This window comes from Protobothrops mucrosquamatus, unplaced genomic scaffold, assembly GCF_001527695.2.
Source record: "Protobothrops mucrosquamatus isolate PMUCROS unplaced genomic scaffold, P.Mucros_1.0 scaffold2459, whole genome shotgun sequence".
NCBI classification, from domain to species: Eukaryota; Metazoa; Chordata; class Lepidosauria; order Squamata; family Viperidae; genus Protobothrops; species Protobothrops mucrosquamatus.
The window spans coordinates 337,157-352,409 of NW_015388531.1; the positions used below are offsets into that span (position 1 = coordinate 337,157).

General features: G+C 40.9%; 1 protein-coding gene across 1 annotated transcript in view; it reads left to right on the forward strand.

Moving 5' to 3' along the window:
• Positions 1-15,253, forward strand: part of SOX5 (SRY-box 5) — a 106,074-nt gene that overhangs the window by 55,805 nt on the left and 35,016 nt on the right. The gene's annotated exons all lie outside the window — the stretch shown is intronic.

Consider the following 15,253-nt stretch of genomic DNA (forward strand, 5'->3'; position numbering starts at 1 on the left):
TTCTTCTTCTTCTTCTTCTTCTTCTTCTTCTTCTTCTTCTTCTTCTTCTTCTTCTTCTTCTTCTTCTTCTTCTTCTTCTTCTTCTTCTTCTTCTTCTTCTTCTTCTTCTTCTTCTTCTTCTTCTTCCGTGCCTAAATCAAACTTTAAACTGCTAGAATGAAGCCAGTTTCTTGGCTTTGTCATTGGCCAAAAATAAGTCATTATTGGTACATGTTTCTGGTAGCAGCCAACATACCAGCAAGCCCTTCCACAATTTGGAGCACTCACAACTTCCTGCGACAACTTCTACTGATTAATGATTCTCATTGTTAGCAAATTTCAACTTAGTTCTAAGTTGGATCTCTCCTTAATTAGTTTCCATCCATGTCTTCTTATTCTGCCTTCAGATTCTTTGGCGAATAGGTTGACCCCCTCTTCTTTGTGATAGCTCCTCAAATAATGGAAGACTGCTATCATGTCACCCCTAGACTTTCTCTTCATTAGACTATAGACATATCCAGTCCATCATGTTTAATTAATATCATTTCTCCTGCGAGTCCCAGGTTTAGTTAAATTAATCTGGATTTAGTATGTTGTATGAAAGCAATCATGAAGTAGCTAGCAACCAGTGTGGGGAAGGGGGTGCCTTGAGATAGAATAGTTTTCCTATCTGATCTACGCTGGATATTCAAGGAAGAAATCAAAGAGAAAACACACGTTCATTTTTTTCCTGTCCCTTTCTCCAAAATCCCCCACTGATCAGTTCATAGAAAGAATAACACGGGGAATTAACGACTGTGTTAATTAGAGAAACACCCGTAGAAACAGTGCTTTGATGGTGCTGATATCATCAATAATATTAGGAATAATTGCAGTGGTAGCTGCAGTAGCAGCAGCAATTGTGGTAATAATGAGGCAAGATTACAACTTTACAAATTGCAGCTTTAGAGCTCTTAGACCCTAATATTTAGTTTGCCCATCCAAGATTAATTGGACGTCTAGGAAAGTTAGAAAAGACCTGGGCTTATTGACTCACCTTCAATTAAACAATATGCAAGTTGCTTTAGTGCCACCACATTCCCTGGCAAAAACTATTGAGTAGCCGGTGACGGGAGCCACAAGAGTCAGCGTTGTTGGCAATAATCTGGAATACTGTCTATACACTGATAAGCAGGGGTTGTTATTTGAACACAGAGGCTTTGGGTCAATGCAGAAATTTTGTTTACGCAACAGATAACATGTCTAGTTTATACAGTTTAATAGCAGCTGCCAGGGTGGTGGGGGACATCTAAAAAGGAAAATAAGTACCTTTTCTGATTCAGATCTATCCTGATTAATAGCAGTTGCTCCTCCACCCCAGTTTGAGCCAGAAACCCGAAGCTTACAGTCACAAAGCTTGTTGTAACTTCTTTGGAAATGATTTTCAACCAGCTTACAGCAGGGAAGGAAACACGGTTGAGTTTGTCTCTTTAATAATAACTAAACCAGGGGTGTCCAACTTCGGCAACTGTAAGACCTGCTGGGGAACTGTCACAGATTTGGTCAAACAAGTTTGTTTATGGAAATTGCTGCCGTAAGACGTGATGATAGCCGTTAGCTCTCAGTGACTACGTCAAGTCTATCGGTGGCCAGTAGTCTTGAGAAGAAGATGAAATCTTCAACTGTAGGTAGTCCTCTATTTACAACAATTCATTTAGTGACATTCAAAGTTACAACGGCACTGAAAAAAGTGACCTACGGCCATTTTTCAAACTTACAAACAACCCTTGCAACATCCCCGTGGTCGGGTGATCAGAATTCAGATATAATAATAATAATAATAATAATAATAATAATAATAATAATAATAATAATAATAGTAGTAGTAGTAGTAGTAGTAGTAGTAGTAGTAGTGGTAGTGGTAGTAGTGGTAGTAGTAGTAGTAATAAAGTTGGAAGGGACCTTGGAGGTCATCTAATCCAACCCCCTGCTCAGGCAGGAAACCCTGTACTATTTCAGACAAATGGCTGTCTAGTCTCTTCTTAAAAACTTCCAGTCTTGGAGCATTCACCGCTTCTGGAGGCAGGTTGTTCCACTGGTTAATTGTTCTAACTGTCAGGAAGTTTCTCCTTAGTTCTAAGTTGTTTCTCTCCTTGATTAGTTTCCATCCGTTGCTTCTTGTCCTGCCTTCAGGTGCTTTGGAAAATAGCTTGACTCCCTCTTCTTTGTGGCAGCCCCTGAGATATTGGAACACTGCTATCATGTCCCCCCTCGTCCTTCTCTTCATCAAACTAGACATACCCAATTCCAGCAACCGTTCCTTATATGCTTTGGCCTCCAGTCCCCTGATCATCTTTGTTGCTCTTCTCTGTACTCTTTCTAGAGTCTCAGCATCTTTTTTACATCATGGTGACCAAAACTGGATGCAGTATTCCAAGTGTGGTCTTACCAAGGCATTGTAAAGTGGTATTAACACTTCACGTGATCTTGATTCTATCCCTCTGTTAATGCAGCCTAGCACTGTGTTGGCCTTTTTGGCAGCTGCAGCAATGGACTTGGCAATGGACTCATATTTATGACGGTCGCCGAGTCCCGGGATCATGTGATCCCCTTTTGCGACCTTCTGACAAGCAAAGTCAATAAGGGAAGCCAGATTCACTTTAGAACCGTGTTACTAACTTAACAATTGCTGTGATTGACTTAACAACTGTGGCAAGGAAAGGTTGTAACAGGTGGCAAAATTCACTTGGCAACCGTCTCGCTTAGCAGCAGAAATTTTGGGCTCGGTTGTGGTCGTAAGTCGAGGACTACTGTACTGCAGCATAGCATTGGATTTTATTTGTCTGGAGCCACAGTGGCACAAAGTTCAGGTGTTGCCTGCCTCTCTAGTAACTTTGGGAAGGAGCTTCTGGCCTTAACGGATGCTTGATTGATCCAGCAGAGATCTTCCTGTGTTCTCAGTTCTGATTTGCACTTTTAATGGCCAGCCTTATCATTCATAGAGAGATACACTAAAACGCAAATCACAGTTTCTTTGCTGGGGAACCCAGTGACTGGAGCAGGCATGCTAATTGTAATCAGAAGCAGGCCATATAATTACTCTCTCTTTCTCTTCAATTTCAGAATCCATGTGGTGTCTAAGTTGCAATGTCAGGCTTCTTCCTAGCTCACCTAATTTCAAATCCCCAGTTACTTACCAGCCTCATCAAGCAAACCTAGGGCTAGTCATAATTTCTGGCCTAACCTACCCCGTGTGGTGATAGTGACACCCCAAAGGGAAAGGCATGTGAGTGAGACAAATCAAATGTGGAAGACGACTTTAATATATGCTCTGAACATTTTAATCCTGTAGTGGAGAATATTTATAGCTCAGGGTTGAACTGTGGGGTCCTTTATGCTCTCTGAGCTTGAATGTTTTCTTGCAGACATTTCATTACCCAACAAGGTAATGTCATCAATGCAAGAATGGAGTAGGGTTTACTCTCTGTTTATATACAAGTGGCTTGCCCTGTCAGTATTGGTAGCAGTCTTCCTGGTTCATTTTTTAGGCTGTTCTTTAGAGAGTAAGTACTTTCTTGATTAGGGTATTGTCTACTATCTGGTGTTTATCCTACTTGTGTCTTTTCTGCATTCTCTTGCTTTAACAAGGAAAATCTCATTGAAGAGAGGTTGGACTAGATGACTACTACTACTACTACTACTACTACTACTACTATTATTATTATTATTATTATTATTATTATTATTATTATTATTATTATTATTATTATTATTATTATTATTATTATTTAGATCTGACCCAACTTCTATAGAGATTGGGCATTTGGTTTTTCATATTGGCCAATTGATGCCAAGCCCATGGGTTTAAATGAAAGTTGGTTTAAAATGATCAGTTTAACTAAATAAAATAATACATTATCTAAGATGGGGAAAATACGGTCCTTCATTGCAGGTAGTCCTCGACTTACGACAATTCATTTAGTGATCGTTTGAAGTTACAACGGCACTGAAAAAAGTGCCTTACGACCATGGTTCACACTTACGACCGTTGCAGTATCCCCATGGTCATGTGATCAAAATTCTGACGCTTGGCAATTGGCTCGTATTTATGACAGTTCCAGGGGCCCGGGGTCACGTGATCCCCTTTTGCAACCTTCTGGCAAACAAAGTCAGTGGGGAAGCAAACCAGGTTACTAACTTAACATCTGCAGTGATTCACTTAACAACAAGGTCATAACATGGGGCAAAATTCACTTAACAAATGTGTCACTTAACGACAGAAATTTCAGGCTCGGTTGTGGCCGTAAGTCCGAGGACTACCTGCATTGTACTTTAGCCATAATCTTCAGTGGAAGTTTTGCCCACTGAAGATTGTGTCTACAATAGGAAGCAAGGACTGAAGTCCGAGCAAATCCCAATAAAAGTATCATTCTACTCTCTTCTGCCCAGTAGTAGCGTATCTGAGTCTCTGGATTTCTCTCTGTGTGTCTGTGTGTTATTTTCCACCCGAGGCTCCTTTGTGAAGTTTCAGAGTGATGACTTTTTCTGTCCCTTGCTGAGTATGTGAATAGGCGTATTGCTGCCACTTTCATAACACTGAAAATGGAGGTCTGTCACCCAGGAACCAAGTAAAATGATTGTGAAAATATTCTAGCCATAAAATGGCAGAGTTGTGTTTTAAGGGTACAGTTTGTGAGAGGCGCAACTGTGGGTGTTTTTCGGTATAACTGGCTCCCGTCTTTGATTTTGTTTTGGGTTGTGTGTGTGTGGTTTTTTTTTTTTGCATATCAAATGAATAGGCGACAAAGTTTATGCTTTTTAATAACATGCGTCAGTCACAAAAGAGGCTGCCCAGTCCCCTTTTGATTCTCCATCTATCAAAGTGATCAAACAGCATGTCAGATTAGATCAAAACACAGGAGAAGTTTTTTAAAAAAGTGAGACAGGCGTTGCTATCAATTTCCACATCGTTATCTCCTCTGTCCTGTTCACTTGGAAATCGGTCAACTCATGAAAGCTCAGGACTTTCAACATGGATTCAACATCCTTTGGGTTAGTCTCAGTTTTCTAACAAAGGGAGACTTTTCCATCTGGTCCAAAAAAAGGTGGAAAAAAAAAAGGTGAAAACGTAGGTTACAGGTAGTCCTCAAATTACAACCGTTCGTTTAGTGACCGTTCAACGTTACAACAGCACTGAAAAATGTGACTTATGGCCCCTGTGGCACCACTGTTGCACCATCCCTGTGGTCACAGGATCAAAATTCAGATGATTGGCAACTGGTTCATATTTATGACAGTTGCAATGTCCCAGGGTCATGCCCTCATCTTTTGCGACCTATGGGAGATCAGAAGTAACTGCAACTCTTTTGTTTCTGATTTTCTCCCCAGGTATAAAATTTTGACCTCTAGAAGATTCTTTCCATCCCCTCCCTCCCCTATCTTTTTAGCAATGTCTATCCAAGTTTTCCTACAGATTTCTGTACTTATCTATACATTCCATTGCACAAGAAACACAAGAAATAAACACAAGAAATAAATTCTTCCCTCCGTGCTGGCTCAGGAATTCTGGGAGTTGAAGTCCACGAGTCATAAAAGAGCCAAGGTTGCCTACCCTTGGCCTAGGCAATGATTTTTGCATTTCTCCATCTTTCTCAGTCTTTACAGATGTGGAATGCACAATCCTTAAAACTGATACAGCTAGCTGACTAAAAGAAATAAACTCTGCTCAGATCTATGCCGAATGTCCCCTGAATTTATTATCACATTACAGCAATAAGGTGGCATAAAGCTTAAGAGTTCTATGCAAGTCCAATGCAAAAAGACAGTGTACAGGTTCTTGTTTCATTGCTGCCGAGGAATATATCACTGTGTTAGAGCGGTCATTTTCTCTGATAAAATTGAGGTGGGCACCAGGGATTTCATTTGGACGGTACTGCAAAAAGTTGGATCCACAACTGGCTGGGTACCCCATTCAGAGAGTCAGTGTTATTGATTGTAGACAGTGAGTTGGAGGATATATCTGTTATGTCCTGCAGATCGGTGTTAGGTGAAGAATTATTCCGCCTTTATATTAAAAACCTGGGTAATGGGACGAATGGGCTACTTATCAAATTTAGTGGCGACAAATTCCCATTGAGGCAATGTCATGGGGGGGGGGGAAATGAGATTGTAGTTCAATCTGAACAAATTGGAGTCTGGGCTAAGAGGAAGAAGATATCCTTCAGCAAGGTATGACATTTAGGCAGGAAATATGTCGACACACGTGCAAGATGAGGGGATTCATGGCTTGGAAGTACTATCATAGAGAAGGTTTGGGGCATGGACGGTGGTGGGATTCAAATATGTGAACAACCAGTTCTCTGTGTGGATGCTACTTCCGGAAGTCCATTCTGGACCTGGGCAATGAAAAATTAGCTACCAGTTCTATCGAACTGGTGTGAACTGGCTGAATCCCACCACTGGGCATGGACTGTAGGAGAAGACTAGGTTGAGCTGAGGGGGTGGAGTTAAGTGCATCATCAGCCTAGAGTCATTACATTCCCACAAACAGTCTTAAGTTCAATCCTTCTTGTTCTCGCTGAGGCAGACATGATGGCTGGATGACTTTGGCCATCGTCTTTCTTTCACAGGTGATTGCTGTGGGGAAAACAGGACAGAGCAATAGCAATAGCACTTCGCTTTATATACCACCCCATAGCGCTTTACAGCACTCTCTGCCCCCAACAATCCGGGTCTTCATTTTACCGACCTCGGAAGGATGGAAGGCTGAGTCAACCTCGAGCCCTGTCAGGATCGAACTCCAGGCTGTGGGCAGAGTTTGCCTGCAATACTGCATTCTAACCACTGCCCCACCAGAGCATCAAATACAATATATGTACATCACCTTGAGTTAAACTAAAATAACGATGAAATAAAATCCTTTGCACAGCATGTTAAACTAAGCCAATGAAATGTAGAACTTAAAAAACTTAGCGGGTGGCATGGATATAGTTCCAGCATCTTTTAACTACTTCTAGCTAAGCATGTTACCTGAACATAGCCATTCTATATCTCCACCTTTTCATGATATTGGCTGCCTCTGGCCTAGAAGAGAGAGGCATGGAAAAAGCAGTTATCATAGAATCTAGAAATCTACCAGGTTTAAAGAAAGGGGAACTAAACTTGCAGATTGTTGATGTTAGTCATGCAGTTGTAAAAAAAAAAAAAAAGCCTGTGTCCTGAGGAACAAACTCCACTTGGCAGATCAGAGAAAATTTTGGAACAAGATAAAGAATGGGGCACATTTGACTTTAAGAATCTGACTTCCAAACAAATGTCCTTTCGTCTCTTATTATAGGAATGGAGGCAGCCCTATTTTTTTTTTCATTTTCCATCTTTTTACCTCATATAAGGTGGGGATGAACCCAAAACAAAAAGAGTAAAACAGGCGGGAAGCTATAGCTTGTGTTTTACCTCATTAAAATGTGGAGTGCCTGGCCGTTTGTTCTCTCTCTCAATTTTTTTTTAAAAAAATATTTTATTTATTAATTAAGTAAATTTATGTGTGGCCCAACTCACAGTGACTCTGGACAGCTTACAGAAATAAAACCCCAATACAAAATCTCAATAAATGCCCACTCTTCTGATTACAATAATTAAACCAACCACATGTATATATTTATGTGTAAGAGTGTAGGTATATACATATGTATATAACATGTCTATATGTATGTTATGTATGTGTATTGTTCTGAGAGCAGGCAACATAATTTCATTTTTAATGTGTGCCAGTGTGCCATAGTAAAAAATGATAATAAAAGTGATCTTGATGGGCTCCATATCACCCTGAAGTTCCCAAACCTTCAGGAAAAAACATTTCTTTAGGCCTTTCCTAACAGTGTCAAAATGGGGGCCATTTTTTTTCTTCAGGGATGATGTTCCACAGTGAGGGAGCCACCACAGAGAAGGTCTCATTAGATCAGAGATCTCCAAACTTGGCAACTGTAAGACTTGTGGACTTCAGCTCCCAGAATTCCCCAGCCAGCATGGCTGGCTGGGGAATTCTGGGAGCTGAAGTCCACAAATCTTATAGTTGCCACGTTTGGATATCTCTGGCATTAGATGATGCCTTGTGAAAGTTCACAGCTGTGTAAAGCTGTAGGTTAAAGTCAACAGCATTTCCTGAAACGATCCTGTCCATCTTGCTAAGAAGGAAAGTTGTACTTGAAGGTGTTCTGAATTATTTCCTAAACAATCAAGGGAAATCACAAGTCAATACAGGCAGCCCTCGACTTACAATCAGACCCTTGCTAAGCGAGGTTGTCAACTGAGTTTTGCTCAATTTTATGACCTTTCTTGCCACAGTTGTTAAGTGAATCAGTGCAGCTGTTTACTTAATAACACAGTTATAACGTGAATCTGCCTTCCCCCATTGACTTTGCTTGTCAGAAGGTCGCAAAAGGAGATCACGTGACCCGGAGACACAGCAACGGTCATAAATATGAACCATCCATATGAAGCATCCAAATTTTGACACACGATCTGGAGATGCTGCAACGGTCATACGTGTGAAAAACGGTCATAAGTCACTTTTTTTTAGTGCCATTGTAACTTTGAACAATAGTTGTAAGTCGAGAACTACCTCAGGTGAGGTAGCATCTCTTCCATTCCATGTGCCCCCCCCCTTTTTGTCACTCATAACCCCTATATCTGTGAGGTTTCCATATAGTAACCTACATGAATTTTAAGAGGAACCTATCGCTGTAGAATAAGGAAAAACTGCTACAGTTTCAGGAGATTTTCCCGAAAGGATCCCTGGAGATTAAAAACGCTTGTCATAATATATATCTTACCACTACATAAGATCAATTTTAGAGGTTGTGAGGAAGGGGAGTGAGATGGGGAGTGGGGGGGGTGTGGAAATAGGCACAGAAAGAGAACGATGAGTAAACATTGAGAAGCCCCGGAAAAGCAACACGGAGGCAGCAAAGCAATATTGTGTGGTGAGAACGTGGAGGGTCAGATGTAAGACAAAATCACGGCAAGCACAAAGGAATTTATATTCAAATATTTAAGCATTCTTGAAAGGCTGCTTGGAGCTGAAATTCCTTTTTCCTGCTCCCCATGTAGAAATGACTTTAACACTCAGCTAGATGCTAATGCAAAGTGACTCAAGCTATTCCTCGCAAGCATAGCTAAATTGCTGTTATTTGTTAAGCGCATTGCATTCAGCTGTGGACGGAGCAGTTGGTTGTGTTCAAAAAGCGTCTGTACTTCTCCTCCCTCTCCCTCTCCCCCCCTCTCTCTCTTTCTCTCCCTTCCCTTTATTTTCTTTTTAATCCTCCAAAGCAGAGACCAGTCTACCTATCTGTCCTTTGCTTTGTCCCGTCTCCCTTCCCCACCCCCTTCCACACTCCTCCCTCATGCTAGTTGGGAATTGTCAAGTGACAACTGGCCAAATCTTTTTGGACAGGGAGCCTTCATCCTGAGTTCCCCGTGCCGGCAAAAAAAACCGGGACCTTGTGCCTGGGAACAGGGGAGCCCATTAAAAGGGCTTTGATGCTATGAAAATCCATCTTCGTGAGGCAGGCCAGGCCCCTAAGCAGCCTGCTGTTTAGCTGTGGTTACAGATCAGTCATTCACTTCGCAGGGCAATAATTGTGCTGACGGCTTGTATAGCAGGGGAAGTACATAAAATAATCCAGGGCCCTCCGCTGTGGCACGGCGAGTTAATCTTCTTTAATACAGATCAGCTGTTGTTCTAACACATGACTTTGTGTTGGCCCCGGTGACTCGGTTTTCAGCCTTTTTGATTAAGTAACAGGAGCTGCGGCCCTCATCTGTGTTCACTTTAGCCTCTCGTTCTTTGATTGGCAAGGCCCCTGTGCCTCTGCGCCTCCCTTCCATTCCTTCCCCTCCACGGGGAGACGGCCGGCAAGCTCTCTTTTCTGGCAGAGAGGAGAAAAACCAAGAGGCAGCTTCCCCCCCCCTAACAAAAATGCTGGGGGAGATGGATAGGATAGGAAAGGAAAGGAAAGGAAATAGAGAATAGGATAGGATAGGATAGGAAAGGAAAGGAAAGGAAAGGAAAGAGAATAGAATAGAATAGAATAGAATAGAATAGAATAGAATAGAATAGAATAGAATAGAATATGCAATAGAGAGGAGTGGAGTGGAGTGGAATGGAATGGAATGGAATGGAATAGAATAGAATAGAATAGAATAGAATAGAATAGAATAGAATAGAATAGGGAATGGATTATAAGAATAGAATAGAATAGAATAGAATAGAATAGAATAGAATAGAATAGAATAGAATAGGGAATGGATTATAATAATAGAATAGAATAGAATAGGGAATGGATTATAAGAATAGAATAGAATAGAATAGAATAGAATAGAATAGAATAGAATAGAATAGATGCAATGGAGAATAGAATAGAATAGAATAGAATAGAATAGAATAGAATAGAATAGAATAGAATAGAATAGAATAGAATAGAATAGCTTTATTGGCCAGTTGTGATTAGATACACAAGGAATTTGTTTCTAGTGCATAAGCTCTCAGGATGCATGCAAAACAAAGTAATAATAAATATATATCAAAGTAATAATAATCAGAATAATGATACCCATAAGACAACATAGTGGAACAGATGAGAAGGATAAAAGTAATACGGCCATACTACATTGGAAAATATACTTAAACATAAGACAGTACTGAGGGAATCAGGTGATATGAAGGTTCTCAATTATCCAGGTCAAGGTGCTTTTTAAAAGGCAACAAGACTTTCTTGGTTGTTGTTGTTTTTCTTGAAAATGTTTTGCTTCTCATCCAGAATTGAAGAAGCTTCTTAGGTGAGAAGCAAAATGTTTTCAAGGAAAAAAACCCCCCCAAGAAAGTCCAATTGCCTTTTGAAAAGCACCTTTGGGACTCCTAAATACTTTATTTGGCCAAGTGTAATTAGACACGCAAGGAATTTGTCTCCGGTACAGAAGCGCTCAATGTGTTCACAAAAGCAACAGAGAGAAAAATAATTCTCGCTTTGTGATCTACTACAGGTAGTCCTCGATTGATGACCACAATGAAGCCTGACATTTCTGTTGCCAAGCAAGGCAGTTGTTAAGTGTGTCACACCCCGTTTTGTCACCATGGTTGTTAAGTGAATCATGTGGTTGTTAAGTGAACCTGGCTTCCCCCTTTGACTTTGCTTGTCAGAAGCAACACCAACAGCGATCACATGACCCCGGGGACAATGCGACTCTCATAAATAAATGCCAATGGCCAAGTGCCAGAATTTTGATCACATGATCATGGGATGCTGTGACAGTCATAAGTGTGAGAACCAGTCATTTTTTTCAGTGCTGTTGTAACTTGGAACAGTCACTAAATGAATGATTGTTAAGTAGAGGACTATCTGAACACTGGGCCGGAAATATCCAAGCAGTTTGGGGTTAAGATCTGCAAAGCATCTCATTTTGTCGGACACATAAATGCGCGATCCAGTGGAGAAGTGGAGTTTTTGTCATCTATTTTAGGGGTCCCCAACCCCCAGTTCGTGGACCGGCACCGGTCCACAGGATGCCAGCAAGTGGACCACCCAAAGAAGAAAAACTCCATCCTCGGGATGCAGGCAGTATTCAAAACCACACACCCCTCCGGTCCGTGGAAAAACCCTGGTACCCAAAAGGTTGGGGACCTCTGATCTATTTGATGCAATAAAGAGCTCCAAAAGACCATTTTCATACCATTTCCCTTAAAAATGGTCATCTCTGGCCTTAGTACATTCCCAGTCACCAGCTTGTTGGGACTGACAAAGCAGAGTTCTGAGGAGAAGGCAAGTAACCCTATACCATTTGTCTGAAATGGTATAGGGTTTCCTGCCTGAGCAGGGGGTTGAACTAGATGACCTCCAAGGTCCCTTCCAACTTTATTATTATTATTATATTATTACTTAACCACAACAAGAAGAACGGCAGAAGTGATGAAGATGAGAGAGAGTCTCCTAAAGCCCCAGAGAAGTTTCCAAAACAGCAACTGGATAGCATGAACACTCTTCGGAAGACACCTCTAACTCTGTGTAGGCAAGGGACAGGTTGAAGGCCTACCCCAGGAGTAGGCAACCTTGGCTCTTTTATGACTCGTGGACTTCAACTCCCAGAATTCCTGAGCCAGCATGGCTCAGCTTGGAAACCTCTCCCTTTTCCCTCAGCATGGCTGGCTCAGGAATTCTGGGAGTTGAAGTCCACGAGTCACAAAAGAGCCCAGGTTGCCTACCTCTGGCCTGGGCCTAGGCTGCTTTATGACTCGTGGACTTCAACTCCCAGAATTCCTGAGCCAGCATGGCTCCGCTTGGAAGCCTCTCCCTTTCCCCTCAGCATAGCTGGCTCAGGAATTCTGGGAGTTGAAGTCCACGAGTCATAAAAGAGCCAAGGTTGCCTACCCCTGGCCTACCCAGTTTGGTAAACAAGGCCCACAAGGATCAGCTCAGCACCAGAGGGCTTCCAGCAACCTCAAACCAGTACCTTACTTCTGGCTCCATTGGAATCAACCATAGTGGTTCCATTTCTACCTTATATAGAAAAAAAAAAATAACGGTGAGGTCATCTGGTGAGAATGGTCTGATCAGCCCTAAAACACCAATCCTTTGTAAAAACTGAAATGAAGAATTATGTTTAGCTTTACTTGAGCTGGTTCCTTGTGATCATTTGCCGGAGAAAGGAAAGTCTTGCCATTTTATGCACATGCATAATTAATACAGCTTGGACTTAAATGTATTTTAATTGATAAGGCATAATAAGACATTAAAAAAATATCTCTCTACTTTTCTTGGAAGAGTTTCAGCCCAAGCGAGAAACATGTGAATGACTTGTGTTTTTTCTGGTTTCTTGTTAACCTGGGGACACAGTTGTATTTATAATTGTCACCTCCAATTAATTATAACTGGATACTTGCTGTATCTAAACAAAAATAACTTTTTAAAAAATCACTCTGCCTCCAATAGTGCACATTAACACCCAGAGGTAATACAGCTTGGGCACGTTACAAATATGTTGCTTTACCCTTTCTAAAGCTGAAAATATCTACTTTTCCATAGTGACTGATGAAAAATGCTGTGCAGATCAAGCAGTTTGCATGTTTAAAAATATTTTTTTTTAATTCACATTAGGAAACTGTATTCTGAAATCTGTGTATCCCTATTCTTACTTTAGTGTGTATAGCTTTAGTTATTGGGAGAATTCCCCAAGGCTGTGCTTCCTAATAGCTAAAGTCAGATAAGACATCTCATAGATTATTTATCTATTATTTCATTATTTAATGAGAAAATATAGAGACTTCTTTTATTTTGATTTCCTTTTCAGCCCTTCTTCAGGTCACCAATAAGGACTAGTAGCTAGAATTGACAAATAAAGGCCCAGCTAGGATTTTTGCACTGCTAAATTCCAAATTCTGTTTATCCTTTATGATGTTGGCACGGAATCATGCTGCATTTTTTAATTAGTACAGGTAATCCTTAACTTACAACAACAGTTCATTTAGTGACCGTTCAAAATTACAAAGGCACTGACAAAAGTGACTTATGACCGTTTTTCACACTTACAACCATCGCAGCATCTCCATGGTCACATGATCAAAATTCAGCCACTTGACAACTGGCTTATATTTACAACAGTCGCAGTGTCTCAGGTTGCATGTGATCCCCTTTTGTGACCTTCTGACAAGCAAATGGGGAAGCCAGATTCACTTAACAACCGTCTTCCTAACTTAATAACTGCATCAATTCACTTTGGTAAGAAAGGTTGTAAAATGGGGCAAAACTCACTTAACAAATGTCTCGCTTAGCAACAGAAATGTTGGGCTCAATTGTGGTCGTATGTTGAGGACTGCTTGTATCTTTCCTTTTGAGAAAAAATATTCCAGCTTTTCAAAATATAAGTTTTTCTGTAAATTCCAAATACTGCCTCAAAAGAGATGATTGAACTATTTGCCTGTATACTTGTATATTCATAGGCTAAGATAACACAGCAATGTTTTAACCATGGTTTATTATATAAACTAGGTTTGTATGTTGTGTTGTCATAAACCATGATTTCTAAAGCATTCTCAGACTTCCAAGTCAAAACCAAAGAAACCACATTATGAATGTCAAGTTTAGCAAAGTAGAGATGTTTTATTAATATTTTTTTGTCTCAAAAAGAATTGATTATTTAAGTTTTTACTCCTCCGTAATACGTGGGATTGTAGGCTTTATGTCATGAAAAGAAAAAAATCCCCCAGTATATTTCCACCTCTCCATTAACAGCAACTGGTGAAGTGGAATTAAGTTGTGACAACTTTGCGGGAAGTAATCTTGAATGTTATTAACAGTCTTGCATTCTGCTTTTCACAACGAGTAAAAAGGGTATTTCTTCCCCTCATAGAACAGGTCCACAGAAGTGAAGATCCTCCCTTATTTGCCTATTTCTAATTTGTTCTCTTTTTTTTTTAATGTGCATTGCTGTTTTCTTGAGAATAACAAAGAATCTCTTTTGTAAACGAATTGTGCCTGTATTTGATAGTGGAAAATTGAGAACAAAGATCACATTATTGCTAACACTCTCTTGTGAGAGCTGCATTGGCTGCCATTTTGATTCCAGGGGCAATTCCAGGTGCTGGTTGTTGCCTTTAAAGGCCTACATGGCTTAGGCCAAGGTTATTTGAAGGAACATGTTTCCCCAGTTACATCTACCTGACGCACCAAAATGGGGAGACGGGGAATGTTACAGTTCTGCTCTCTTAAGGAGGTCCATCTAGTGCAGGGGTAGGCAACCTTGGCTCTTTTATGGCTCATGGACTTCAACTCCCAGAATTCCTGAGCCAGCATGGCTCAGCATGGAAACCTCTCCCTTTCCCCTCAGCATGGCTGGCTCAGGAATTCTGGGAGTTGAAGTCCATGAGTCATAAAAGAGCCAAGGTTGCCTACCCTTGATCTAGTGCAGTGTTTCTCAACCTTGACAATTTTAAGGCATGTGGACTTCAACTCCCAGAATTTCACAGCCAGCATTGCTGGCTGTGGAATTCTGGGAGTTGAAGTCCACATGCCTTAAAATTGTCAAGGTTGAGAAACACTGATCTATTGGGATCAAGAAGAGGGCCTTTTCCGTGGTGGTTCCCTCCCTGTGGAACATCATCTCTGTGGAAATAAGATTGCCCCCCAATCTTTCAAAAGGCCCTGAAGACATGGTTCTGCTAACAGGCTTGGCGACACCAGAGTGACGTGCCAGAAAAGTATGATTAATTTTCTTAATAATAAATATTCCAATATTGCAAGGAAAA